The 13,193-nt window shown below is 44.7% G+C and overlaps 1 protein-coding gene across 1 annotated transcript in view; it reads right to left on the bottom strand.

Annotated features, from left to right (window-relative positions):
- ankrd50 (ankyrin repeat domain 50) overlaps positions 1 to 13,193 on the bottom strand; it is a 101,426-nt gene that overhangs the window by 34,629 nt on the left and 53,604 nt on the right. The window lies entirely within an intron of this gene.

Here is a 13,193-nt window from a genome sequence, read left to right as displayed (position 1 = left end):
AGTCATCATGTAAATAAATGACAAAACTGAATAACTATTCCTGTTCAAATGTGTAATATTACTGTTGAAGCACAGAATTATGCTGTAAATATGGGAAGATGTGCTCCCTCTTTTTCTACCTGGACATCTGTTTATGGCAGGCTGCCTTTAAATGAAGGTTGTGATTGTTAGACGATAGTGCTTGATGGTGGATCACTTGCTATTTCAAACAGCTGACCTCTTCACTGCAAGCTCTGACCTAACAACTTGCTTCTGAGGATCACTCATACGGCACATGTGTTGCCATTTTCCATTAACACCAGCTGCTTTGCAGCCTAAGTGAAGTAGCCAATGTAGTGTCAAATTTGGGGCTATTTCTACTTAAGCTGCTGAATTTACGATTGCTCTAATTCATTCCACTAAGTTCTCGTCATTGGCCTAAATTCAATCCAATTCAATTCTCACACTCAGTACAGTCTCTAAAATGGTTTGAACTCAGATCTTTGTGGGCTAACCAAGTAACTGTTAATCCTGTGCATTTTAATCTTCTGGATCAGCCTACCATGGGGACCCTCAACAACTTCTCCTTTGACCCCTCCCACTTCCTCCAAACCAGAGGCGTAGCTATGGGCACTCGCATGCGCCCTAGCTACGCCTGCCTCTTTGTCGGGTATGTCGAACAATCCCTGTTCCGGGCGTACACCAGCCCCATCCCCGAACTCTACCTCCGCTACATCGACGACTGCATTGGTGCTACCTCTTGCGCCCATGCAGAACTCACTGACTTCATACACTTCACTTCCAATTTCCATCCTGTCCTTAAATATACCTGGACTATCTCCGACATCTCCCTCCCGTTTCTGGACCTCACCATCTCCAACACAGGAGACAGACTAGTGACGGACATTTATTATAAACCCACTGACGCGCACAGCTATCTGGACTACACTTCTTCCTACCCCTGCAAAAAGTCTATCCCCTACTCCCAATTCCTCCGTCTACGCCGCATCTGCGCCCGGGATGAGGTGTTTCACACTAGGGCGTCAGAGATGTCCTCATTCTTCAGGAAACGGGGCTTCCCCTCTTCCATTATAGATGAGGCTCTCACTAGGGTCTCTTCTACATCCCGCAGCTCCGCTCTTGCTCCCCCTCCCCCCACTCGCATCATAGACAGAATCCCCCTCGTTCTCACCTTCCACCCCACCAGCCAGCGGATCCAACAAATCATCCACCAACATTTCCGTCACCTACAACGGGACCCCACCACTGGCCATATCCTCCCATCCCCTCCCCTCTCTGCGTTCCGCAGAGACCGTTCCCTCCGTAACTCCCTGGTCCACTCGTCCCTTCCTACCCAAACCACCCCATCCCCGGGCACTTTCCCCTGCAACCGCACAAGATGCAACACCTGTCCCTTTACCTCCCCCCTCAACTCCATCCAAGGACCCAAACAGTCTTTCCAGGTGAGACAAAGGTTCACCTGCACCTCCTCCAACCTCATCTATTGCATCCGCTGCTCTAGATGTCAACTTATTTACATCGGCGAAACCAAGCGCAGGCTCGGCGATCGCTTCGCTCAACACCTGCGCTCGGTCCGCATTGACCAAACTGATCTCTCGGTGGCCGAGCACTTCAACTCCCCCTTCCATTCCCAGTCTGACCTTTCTGTCATGGGCCTCCTCCAGTGCCATAGTGAGGCCCACCGGAAATGTGAGGAACAGCACCTCATATTTCGCCTGGGCAGCTTGCAGCTCAGTGGTATGAACATCGACTTCTCTAACTTTAGATAGTTCCTCTGTCCCTCTCTTCCCCTCCTCCTTCCCAGATCTCCACCTATCTTCCTGTCTCCACCTATATCCTTCCTTTGTCCCGCCCCCCTGGCATCAGTCTGAAGAAGGGTCTCGACCCGAAAAGTCACCCATTCCTTCTCTCCCGAGATGCTGCCTGACCTGCTGAGTTACTCCAGCATTTTGTGAATAAATACCTTCGATCTGTACCAGCATCTGCAGTTATTTTCTTATATTATCAAATTTATATATATGCTCTGCGTATGACGTCACCATAGGGCACGCACGACCGCTCTCATCACTCGACCGAACATGATGGATGCTGTTAATGAGGCCGCCGCCTGGCCCTCTCCTCTCTCCCACACCCGGGGGACACCGAGCAGGAGGGAGATGGTCGGACTGATGGTCCACTCATCCTTCCCTTCAACCCACGGCGTCCTCGAGTCCCCGCTGCCTCCCGAGCACAGCGCCCCGCACTATTACTGCACACAAGCACCAGCGGGCAGCTTATTCTCCTCCTCCTTCAGCGACCGCTTCCATCGATGAGGGCCGCTTCCACCGACGGCCCCGTCATGACTGCAGAAAAAGAGCGGCTGCTCTCCTCCTCCTCCTCTTCCTCATGCTCTGCCATCTTGTGCGCGCCTCCCGCCGCGGTACCAGCCTCGAGTAGTCCCCGCTACCGCCGCCGGCATCGAGTTGTCCCAGTTCCCGCCGCCCTGCCGCGCTATCCGCCTCCTACCTCTGCCGCCGTGGGATTGGGGGGGAGGAGAGAGTGGGGGGGTGGGGGAGGAAAGTGGGGGAGGAGAGAGTGGGGGCGGGGGGGAGAGTAGAGCTGGGGAGGAGGGAAGAGTGGGGGTGGGGGTGAGATGGAAGATTGGGGTGGGGGAGAGAGTGGGGTGCGGGCAGGGAGAGTGGGGGTGGGGAGGGGACGGAGGTGGGGGGAGGGGGTATAGGGGTGGGGAGGGGGTGGAGGCAGGGCGGGGGGAGTGGGGGCAGGGGAGGTGCAAGTGGGGGTGGGGTAGCTGGATGGAATGGGTCAGTGGGGGGGGGGGAAGGGGGATTGAGTGGGGGGTTGAGGGTGCTACACCAATACAGGAGAGGCTTTGGTTCCAGGGCTCACTCACTGACACCCTCTCCCCTTTTATCAATTGGCCTTTAGACGACTCCCACGTCAGTGTTGATTTACCCAACAGCAACTGTTCTCAATGTATCACCCCGAGCTCCTGCTAATTTGCCTTAATTGTAATTTGCCTTACTTCAATTTAGTATCTTCCTGTAAGGTCCAGATATTCCAATTCAAAACTATCTTAAAACTTTTCCACTGAAATGCTAGTCACCTGCGAGGCTTGTTTCCCCAACACAAGGTCCAATATGTTCCCGTCTCGGGTTTGTCTACATACTGTTTCAAGAAACCATCTTGGATATACCTGACAAATTGTGCCCTATCTAAGCCTTCAGCACTGAGCAAGTCTCAGTCAATATTGGGGAAGTTAAAGTTACCCACCAAGACAATCCTGTTGCTTTGGCATCTTTCAGTAAACAGTCAACATTTTGTTCCTCTATCTCCCACTGGTTATTGGGAGCCCTATTGTACAACCCCATTAGACTGCTTATTTGGAAGCTCTACATATAATCGGTCCAGTGGACAAACCATCCTGTATGTCTTTCTGCGTGCCGCTGTGATATTCTCCCTGATTAGTAAAGTAACTCCTCCACCTTGTATCACGTCCAAATCGAAACCTTGGAACAATGAACTGCCAGTTGTGCCCCTCTCGTAACCCTGTTTCCGCAATGGCCACAAGGTCATAATCCCAAGCACCAACCCAGACTCTAAGTTCATCTGCTTTCCCCACAATACTTGCATTGAAATAACCACACCAGCCCATCAACTTCACCACATTCCTCCCTGCCTGTCTTTGATTTGAGACTTACTAGTTGTAACCTCTACCCTCTCATTACTCATTCCAATTTCTGATCTACTACTCTGGGTCCCACCCCTCTACTTCTTTGGTAAAGCTATTTTCCTTGGAATCCAATTGAAGGCGATGTTTCACCGATCTCCCCATTTATATATTACAATTGGTGATAACCTTTTCTCTTGTTGTTTTAACCGAGGTTTTATTTTGCAAAACCTGCACCCTGCAGTCATTGGTGCAACATTGGTAAAGACAGCTTATCCTCAACGATGGGTTTCCTTGCAGCAATGTTGGCCTTGAACCAATCATCATCTTTCCATTGGTATTTTTTATATATTGAGAAAGCAGCACTGCAAATAAAGTTTTTAATACTTTCCAACAGGTTTTTGTACTCAGGGAGGAAGTCCTGAGAGTAAACATCAGTAAAATAGCCCCTTGGACCCTCAAGCCTACCTTGAAATTCAATATGACCATGGCCGATCTGCCCAGGTTCATCTCCACTTCTGTGCAGTTCTCCATACTGTCAATTCCCTGATCATTCCAAAAATAATATAATTCCTCTTTAAAACTCCTAATGATCTACCCTCCATGAAACTCCAGAGCAAAGAATTCCAGATATTCGCCACCATCAGGGAGAAGTTATGCATGTCAGTTCCACCCCCCTAATCTTGTAAATATATCCATTATATCTCCCTCTATTGGAAGTATCTCAACATCTGCTGTGTTGGGTCCCCTAAAGATCCTACATGTTTAAACAAGATCACTTCTTATTCTTCTAAACACCAAAGAATACAAATATAATTTCTTGAACTGCATGTGATAGAAGAACCCTCTCACTCCAGGAATTGGTCCACTGCATCCCTTTGAACTGCCTACAATTGGTCTTGCCAGAAGAAGAAAACTGGTTGCAATATAAAACTGAATGTTTCTTTGTTATGGAACAGTTTTGCACTACTAACATAATTTTTCACTCAGTGTCCTTAATGAATTAAATACTGGATTACCAGGCATTCAAACAACAACCTTGCTATTTTGTTCACAGGTCAGGTGGGTTGGTTGGTATGCTGCAAGTAGCATATTTAGACTATTCAGAGGTGCAGAACTATACTGGCATCGCATCAAAAGTACATTTGATTGCTTCTGATGATGAGATTTAAAGATTACATTGTTCCACATGCTATCAAAAGCCGAAAAAATGCGAACCAAGTCATTTATATATATTGTTTGCCAATTTAAGATCAATTGCCAAAAAAAGGTTAACAAAGCATACATTGTAAAGATGTTTGTAGATTAGTCCGTAGCTATATCATTCTAGGATTCACAATATGACTTAGCATTGTGTATTCTGGCATCCCAAACAAAACCTTCTTCAATATATTGTAGATTCTGTATCCGTTAATACATCTGAAATGCTTTTGACAGAGTTACTTTCTCATTCCAAGTGGCAATCCAGAAAAATGAATGAAAACCCTGTCACTGGAATTTCTCTCTAAAGTATGAAATTGTCTTATTTCAGAAGTTGCCTGTCTAGTTAAGATTGAGCCTTTACACAATATACAGACCTCCCAACATATGATTTTACAAATTCAGAATTTTGATGTCCAAAATTCAGAATTTTACATCAAAATTCATAATATGGCGCGTAATACAATCTTTTAGCAAAAAAAGGTATGCACGCCAAATGCGCGTACTCGTTGCGCTACATTCACGTGTGAAAAACGACTATTATTTCCAACAGTTTGTAGTTCTTGGACTACATGTACAATGTCAGGCCTATCATGAGTATATTCTACTATTATAGAAAGGTTATTGAACAGAAATACTTTTTACACTAAAGAAAACATTGTTTTGTTTTTTCTATTTTGCTTTTTCCTTACACATCCAAATTCTCTTGGTATTGAATAAAAGATCAATGGTCATAAATTTATGACTAAGTTATGAAGAAAGAGTTTAATTTAAAAAACTGCACATACATATAACATATAACAACTACAGCATGGAAACAGGCCTGTCCGGCCCTACCAGTCCACGCCGACCATTCTCCCTGACCTAGTCTCATCTACCTGCACTCAGACCATAACCCTCCAATCCCCTCCTATCCATATACCTATCCAATTTACTCTTAAATAATAAAATCGAGCCAGCCTCCACCACTTCCACCGGAAGTCCATTCCATACAGCCACAACCCTCTGAGTAAAGAAGTTCCCCCTCATGTTACCCCTAAACCTTTGTCCCTCAATTCTGAAGCTATGTCCCCTTGTTGGAATCTTCCCCACTCTCAAAGGGAAAAGCCTACCCACGTCAACTCTGTCCGTCCCTCTCAAAATTTTAAAAACCTCTATCAAGTCCCCCCTCAACCTTCTACGCTCCAAAGAATAAAGACCCAACCTGTTCAACCTCTCTCTGTAGCCTAAGTGCTGAAACCCAGGCAACATTCTAGTAAATCTCCTCTGTACCCTCTCCATTTTGTCGACATCCTTCCTATAATTTGGCGACCAGAACTGCACACCATACTCCAGATTCGGCCTCACCAATGCCCTGTACAATTTCAACATTACATCCCAACTTCTATACTCGATGCTCTGATTTATAAAGGCAAGCATACCAAACGCCTTCTTCACCACCCTATCCACATGAGATTCCACCTTCAGGGAACAATGCACAGTTATTCCCAGATCCCTCTGTTCCACTGCATTCCTCAATTCCCTACCATTTACCCTGTACGTCCTATTTTGATTTGTCCTACCAAAATGCAGCACCTCACACTTATCAGCATTAAACTCCATCTGCCATCTTTCAGCCCACCCTTCCAAAAGGCCCAAGTCTCTCTGTAGACTTTGAAAATCTACCTCACTATCAACTACTCCACCTATCTTAGTATCATCAGCATATTTACTAATCCAATTTGCCACACCATCATCCAGATCATTAATGTAAATGACAAACAACAGTGGACCCAACACAGATCCTTGGGGCACTCCACTAGACACTGGCCTCCAACCTGACATACAATTGTCAACCGTTACCCTCTGGTATCTCCCATTCAGCCATTGTTGAATCCATCTTGCAACCTCACTATTAATACCCAACGATTTAACCTTCTTAATCAACCTTCCATGTGGAACCTTGTCAAATGCCTTACTGAAGTCCATATAGACAACATCCACAGCCTTGCCCTTATCAATTTCCCTGGTAACCTCTTCAAAAAATTCAAGAAGATTAGTCAAACATGACCTTCCAGGCACAAATCCATGTTGACTGTTTCTAATCAGGCCTTGATTATCCAAATAATTATATATATTGTCCCTAAGTATCTTTTCCATTAATTTTCCCACCACAGATGTCAAACTAATAGGTCTATAATTGCTAGGTTTACTTTTAGAACCTTTTTTAAACAACGGCACAACATGCGCAATGCGCCAATCTTCCGGCACCATCCCTGTTTCTAATGATGTTTGAAATATTTCCGTCATAGCCCCTGCTATTTCTGCACTAACTTCCCTCAATGTCCTAGGGAATATCCTATCAGGACCTGGAGACTTATCCACTTTTATATTCTTCAAAAGTGTCCGTACCTCCTCTTCTTTAATCCTCCTAATTTCCATCACTACTCTACTTGTTTCGCTTACCTCACATAATTCAATATCCTTCTCCTCGGTAAATACCGAAGAAAATAAATTGTTTAATATCTCCCCCATTTCTTCCGGCTCAGCACATAGCTGTCCACTCTGACTCTCTAATGGACCAATTTTATCCCTCACTATCCTTTTGCTATTGACATATCTGTAGAACCCCTTGGGGTTTACTTTTACATTACTTGCCAAAGCAGCCTCATATCTTTTTTTCGCTTTTCTAATTTCCTTCTTAAGATTCCTTTTACATTCTTTATATTCCTCAAGAATCTCATTTACTCCCTGCCGCTTATATTTATTGTATATCTCCCTCTTTTTCCGAACCAAGTGTCCAATTTCCCTGGAAAACCACGGCTCTTTCAAATTATTATTCTTTCCTTTCCACCGAACAGGGACATAAAGACTCTGTACTCTCAAAATTTCACCTTTAAATATCCTCCATTTCTCTATTATATCCTTTTCATAAAACAACAATTTCCATTTCACTCCTTTTAAATCCTTTCTCATCTCCTCAAAATTAGCCTTTCTCCAATCCAAAATCTCAACCCTTGGTCCAGATTTGACCTTCTCCATAATGATATTGAAACTAATGGCATTATGATCACTAGACCCAAAGTGCTCCTCAACACATACCTCCGTCACCTGACCCATCTCATTTCCTAACAGGAGGTCCAACACTGACCCTTCTCTGGTAGGCACCTCTACGTATTGCTGCAAAAAACTATCCTGCACACATTTTACAAACTCCAAACCATCCAGCCCTTTAACAGAATGTGATTCCCAGTCTATATACGGAAAATTGAAATCACCCACAATCACCACTCTGTGCTTACTACTAATATCTGCTATCTCCTTACATATTTGCTCTTCCAATTCTCGTTCCCTATTTGGCGGTCTATAATACACCCCTATAAGTGTTGCTAAACCTTTCTCATTTCTGAGTTCCACCCAAACAGCCTCCTTAATCGAGCCTTCTAGTCTGTCCTGCCAAAGCACTGCTGTGATATCCTCCCTGACAAGCAATGCAACACCCCCACCTCTTGCCCCTCCGATTCTATCACATCTGAAACAATGAAATCCTAGAATATTTAATTGCCAATCGCAACCCTCCTGCAACCATGTTTCACTGATCGCCACAATATCATACTTCCAGATGTCAATCCAGGCTCTAAGCTCATCCACCTTTCTTACAATGCTCCTAGCATTAAAATATACACATTTAAGGGACCCATCATTTCTTATTCTCAGTTTATTTCTTTTCCCTTCTTTCTCTCCTACATATTGGGTCTGAGTGTTTCCCTTTTCTGCCTCCTGCCTCACACACTGCCTATTAGCTATCTGTGTTTGAGTCCCTCCCCCCAACCGTACTAGTTTAAAGTCTCCGCAGTTATTTTAGCAAATCTCCCCGCCAGGATATTGGTTCCCCTCGGGTTCAGATGCAACCCGTCCTTTTTGTACAGGTCATACTTCCCCCAGAAGAGGTCCCAATGATCCAGAAACTTGAAACCCTGCTCCCTGCACCAGTTCCTCAGCCACGTATTTATCCTCCACCTCACTCCATTCCTATTCTCACTATCGCGTGGCACAGGCAGTAAGCCTGAGATTATTACTTTGGAAGTCCTTTTTTTTAACTCTCTTCCTAGCCCCCTGAATTCTCCTTTCAGGACCTCTTCCCTTATCCTACCTATATTGTTGGTACCTATATGTACCACGACCTCTGGCTCCTCTCCCTCCCCTTTCAGGATATCCTGGACACGCTCAGACACATCCCGGACACCGGCACCAGGGAGGCAAACCACCATCCGGGTCTCCCGACTGCGTCCACAGAAACGCCTATCTGACCCCCTCACTATAGAGTCCCCTATTACTACTGCTCTCCTCTTCCTTTCCCTACCCTTCTGAGCAACAGGGCCGGACTCCTTGCCAGAGGCCCGGGCACCGTCGTTGCCCCCAGGTAGGCTGTCCCCCCCAACAGTACTTAAACAGGAGTACTTATTTCCAAGGGGTACAGCCACCGGGGTACTCCCTAGTCCCTGCCTCTGTTCCTTGCCCCCCCTAACAGTGACCCACTGGTCTACCTCCCGTGGTCTAGGAGTGACCACCTCCCTGTAACTCCTATCTATAACCTCCTCACTCTCCCTGATCAGACGGAGTTCATCAATCTGCCGCTCCAGGTTCTTAATACGGTCCCTTAGGAGCCCCATCTCGTCACACCTGGCGCAGATGTGGATGTCTGGAAGACTATCAGACTCCCAGATTCCCCACATCTGACACCCAGAACAAAAAACTGCCCTGGCAGTCATACTCTCCAAACAAAGCCCCGCGCTCGGTTACTAAACCTACCGCCCGGCCGCTACTCCAACCGCTCCAACCGCCCACCCAAAAGAACTGAGTGATCTCCTGGGAGGCGAAAAACCGGATAAAAAACCCAGGCCAATTTGGGAAAAAATCCGGGAAATTCCTCTCCGACCCCAAGCTAGGCGATCGAAACTAGTCCGGGAGATCACACAGGTCTTACTCCTTACTATCCCCACACAATCCCCACACAATCCCCACACACTACTTCCCAAGCAACACAGCTTGGTGCTGCTTGCTGCTGCTTGCTGCTGCTTGCTACTGCTGCTGCTTGCTGCTGCTACTGCTGCTTGCTGCTGCTGCTGCTACCTAATTTAATTGAAGATATACTTGCTCCAGTGGTCTTCAACAGCAAATCACAACGGTCTATGTCCCCCCAACAAACCCCTCTCCCCTCCCCCCCCTTACTCCCCCACGGTCGGGCCAGCAACAAGGCAAGGCCGGGCGAGCGGCGAGGTGAGGCGAGGCAAGCGGTGAGGCCGGGCCAGCGGCGAGGCGAGGCAAGGCTAGCGGCGAGGCGAGTACAGCGGCGAGGCGAGGCCGGGCCAGCGGCGAGGTGAGGTGAGTACAGCGGCGAGGCCAGGCCAGCGGCGGGGCGGGCGAGGCGAGCGGCGGGGCGTGTGCTTTGCGGAAAAATGTGAGGCGAAATCGGAATGGCGAAAATGAAATAAGAAAGCGGAAACTTTCCGCCAAATTCGGAAGGGTTGGGAGGTCTGAATATACATCCACAAACTAAGTTAATCGACAAGTTTATATAGTACTAGACCAAACCTCTCCTGCATTGGTGCAGCACCTTCTCCTCCCTCCCTCCCCTGCCCCCCTTCCCCCTCATTCCCCCACCCCCATTCCCCTCCCCCTCACCCCCCCCTTATCCTCCTCCCCCCTTCGCCTCCTCCCTCCCCAGGAGATAGATTTAAACTTAAAAATGTGAATAAATTTAAAAATATAACACCAATTTCAAAGAAACTTCTTCCATTAGCACCCAAGGGACGACGGTGAGTAAGGTGGGCCTAAAATTGTCGTGCTCTCGTGTACCATTTTGGCTGTAGTTCAGGAACAAACAAACGAGAGTTTTAGTATATAGATAAATCACAATTAATCTAATCAAAATTCATTCAATGGACGGGAAGGTTATCGGAAGTGAAAAACAGATCGATTCAGCTATGCTGCTACAGTTAAGAGAGTCATTTTCTGTCTCGACACTGCGATTAAATACTTTTATATCACAACCACCATAAAATTGTAAGTCAGTTACATTACAAATTCTGTTATAACACAGATTTGAACTTAGATTATTGCATAATACCAGGGACAGTCATAGTTATTGCTTTCAATATACATGATGATTATTTATCCGTTCTACTCTACATTCCATCTGTCATGGTGTTAATTTTGGAAGGAATCTAAACCTTACTCAATACTAAAATGTAATACTAAATATCAGCAATTATTTAAATTTATTTACTTTCTTGTTCATGTTGATATTGCAAAAGGTCAAGGAGAAAAGAATGTAAACTAGTTGTTTAAAAATCACTACAATATACATTGATTGAAGTCAATGGCATTTGTTTGTTTAAATCTTGCAAATGGCATTTTAAGACGACAGGCTTTCAAACTGGCGGACAAAATCTTCATTGCAGAAATAATAACATCTTCAAACCAAAGATCTGAGGTTTAAAAGACTGGCTTTCCAATTATAACCACCCACTGCAGATGTGCTGAAGAGGTAAACAATTGCTCAACAAAAACAACCAAACTACATACTTGAAATAAATCTACACAAAATTTACTTAAAACATATTTGACACACTGATAAATTTATGTTCACAGATTTGTGTACAATCCTGTCCTTTTTATGCAAAATTAACACTTCACAGGATGGATATTTTGCAACTTCATTTACTCAATTAATTGTCCAACAGCTCATTTTTGTTTTCTCAACCAAGTTCAAACTTCATATACAACCGTAAAATCTGGACTGTACAATATCAGTAGTTTGAAATGTTTTTGAATCGGGTACATGGATCAGCAGGTTTGCTCCTACCCTAAACCTATTCCATTACTTAATAAAATAATGGCTAATGTGGATTCAAATTCCATCCACCTGCCTTTAATCTAAATCCTTCACGCAGCTAGCAAAAATCTGGAAATCTCAGATTTAAACATTAACTGTGCTAGAATCTGTTCTTTGAGAGCATATCTTTATAGGCGATCCCCATGATATGGATGGAAGGAGGGTGGTGGTTTCAATTATAGATTGTAGGTTAGAGACACAGCCTGGAAATAGGCCCTTTGGCCCTTCAAGTCTACACTACCAGTGATAACCCATATACTAGTTCTATCCTACACACGAAGGACAATTTTCAGAAGCCAATTACCCTATAAACTTGCAGGTCTTTGGGTTAATGGGAGGAAACTGGAGCATCCCAAAGAAAACCTATGCAATCATAGGGAGAACGTACAAACTCCGTACAGACAGCACCCGTAGTCACGATCAAACCTGGGTCTCTGGTGCTGTAAGGTGCAAATCTACCATATGAAGCTGCTTCATCAGCACATTCCTCGAGAAATGTATTTGGAAATAAAATCAATTTTGCATTGATTTATTTATTTTCTTCTACATGAGTTCCTTGAGTGATTTGTGAATTCTGGAAGGGTGAATTTCCATAAACCAAATGCCCATAACACAGGGTCACCCACACTAACATTTGCATGAAGAATTGTTTCTTATCTTCTCTTCTGAATGTCTTGGCTCCAATTTGAATATCTGTCTCCATGAAGCAGGCAAAATGTGTAGGAAGGAACTGCAGATGCTGGTTTACACCGAAGATGTACACAAAAAGCCGGAGTAACTCAGTGGGTCAGGCAAGCATCTCTGGAGAAAAGGAATAGGTGACGTTTCAGGTTGAGAAGAAGGGTCTTGACCCAAAACGTTACCTATTCCTTTTCTCCAGAGATGCTGCCTGACCTGCTGAGTTACTCCAGCTTTTTGTGTCTATTTTCCTTGCAGTAGACTACTGTTTCAATTGAAGACTTCAAATAAATTATGCTCACAAAAACAGGTATTTTTGTCCAACTCATCCATGCTGACCGAGATGACCCATGTAAGGTAGTCCCATCTGTCTATGTTTGGTTCATATCCCTCTAAACCTTTCCTATTCATGTGCCTGTCCAAATGACTTCTCTTTATATTGTAAATTCTTAACACTCATCAGCTACCTTGAACCTTTATATAGTAAAATCTTAACAATCTTAACAATCATCAGCTACACTGATCCTACCTGTTCACACTTTAGTAATATCCATTCTACTTCAGTTGAAAATGAATTTAATTAATCTCATACAATTGCCTTGAAATCCATCTGCCAAAGCTCACACAACATATATCAATGTCCCACCATATTTTTTTGCTCCTGTATATTCCATTTGGAGAATTTAGAATATGGAGAAAATTGAATCTCTAGTAGAAATAATGGCATCTTTATTGCAATAACTTGGTTTTCCCCCTTAATAGTTTCATACA

This window comes from Rhinoraja longicauda, chromosome 1, assembly GCF_053455715.1.
Source record: "Rhinoraja longicauda isolate Sanriku21f chromosome 1, sRhiLon1.1, whole genome shotgun sequence".
Lineage (NCBI taxonomy): Eukaryota > Metazoa > Chordata > Chondrichthyes > Rajiformes > Arhynchobatidae > Rhinoraja > Rhinoraja longicauda.
Note: the sequence above shows the minus strand (reverse complement) of the source record. Positions and strands in the feature narration are given on the sequence as shown.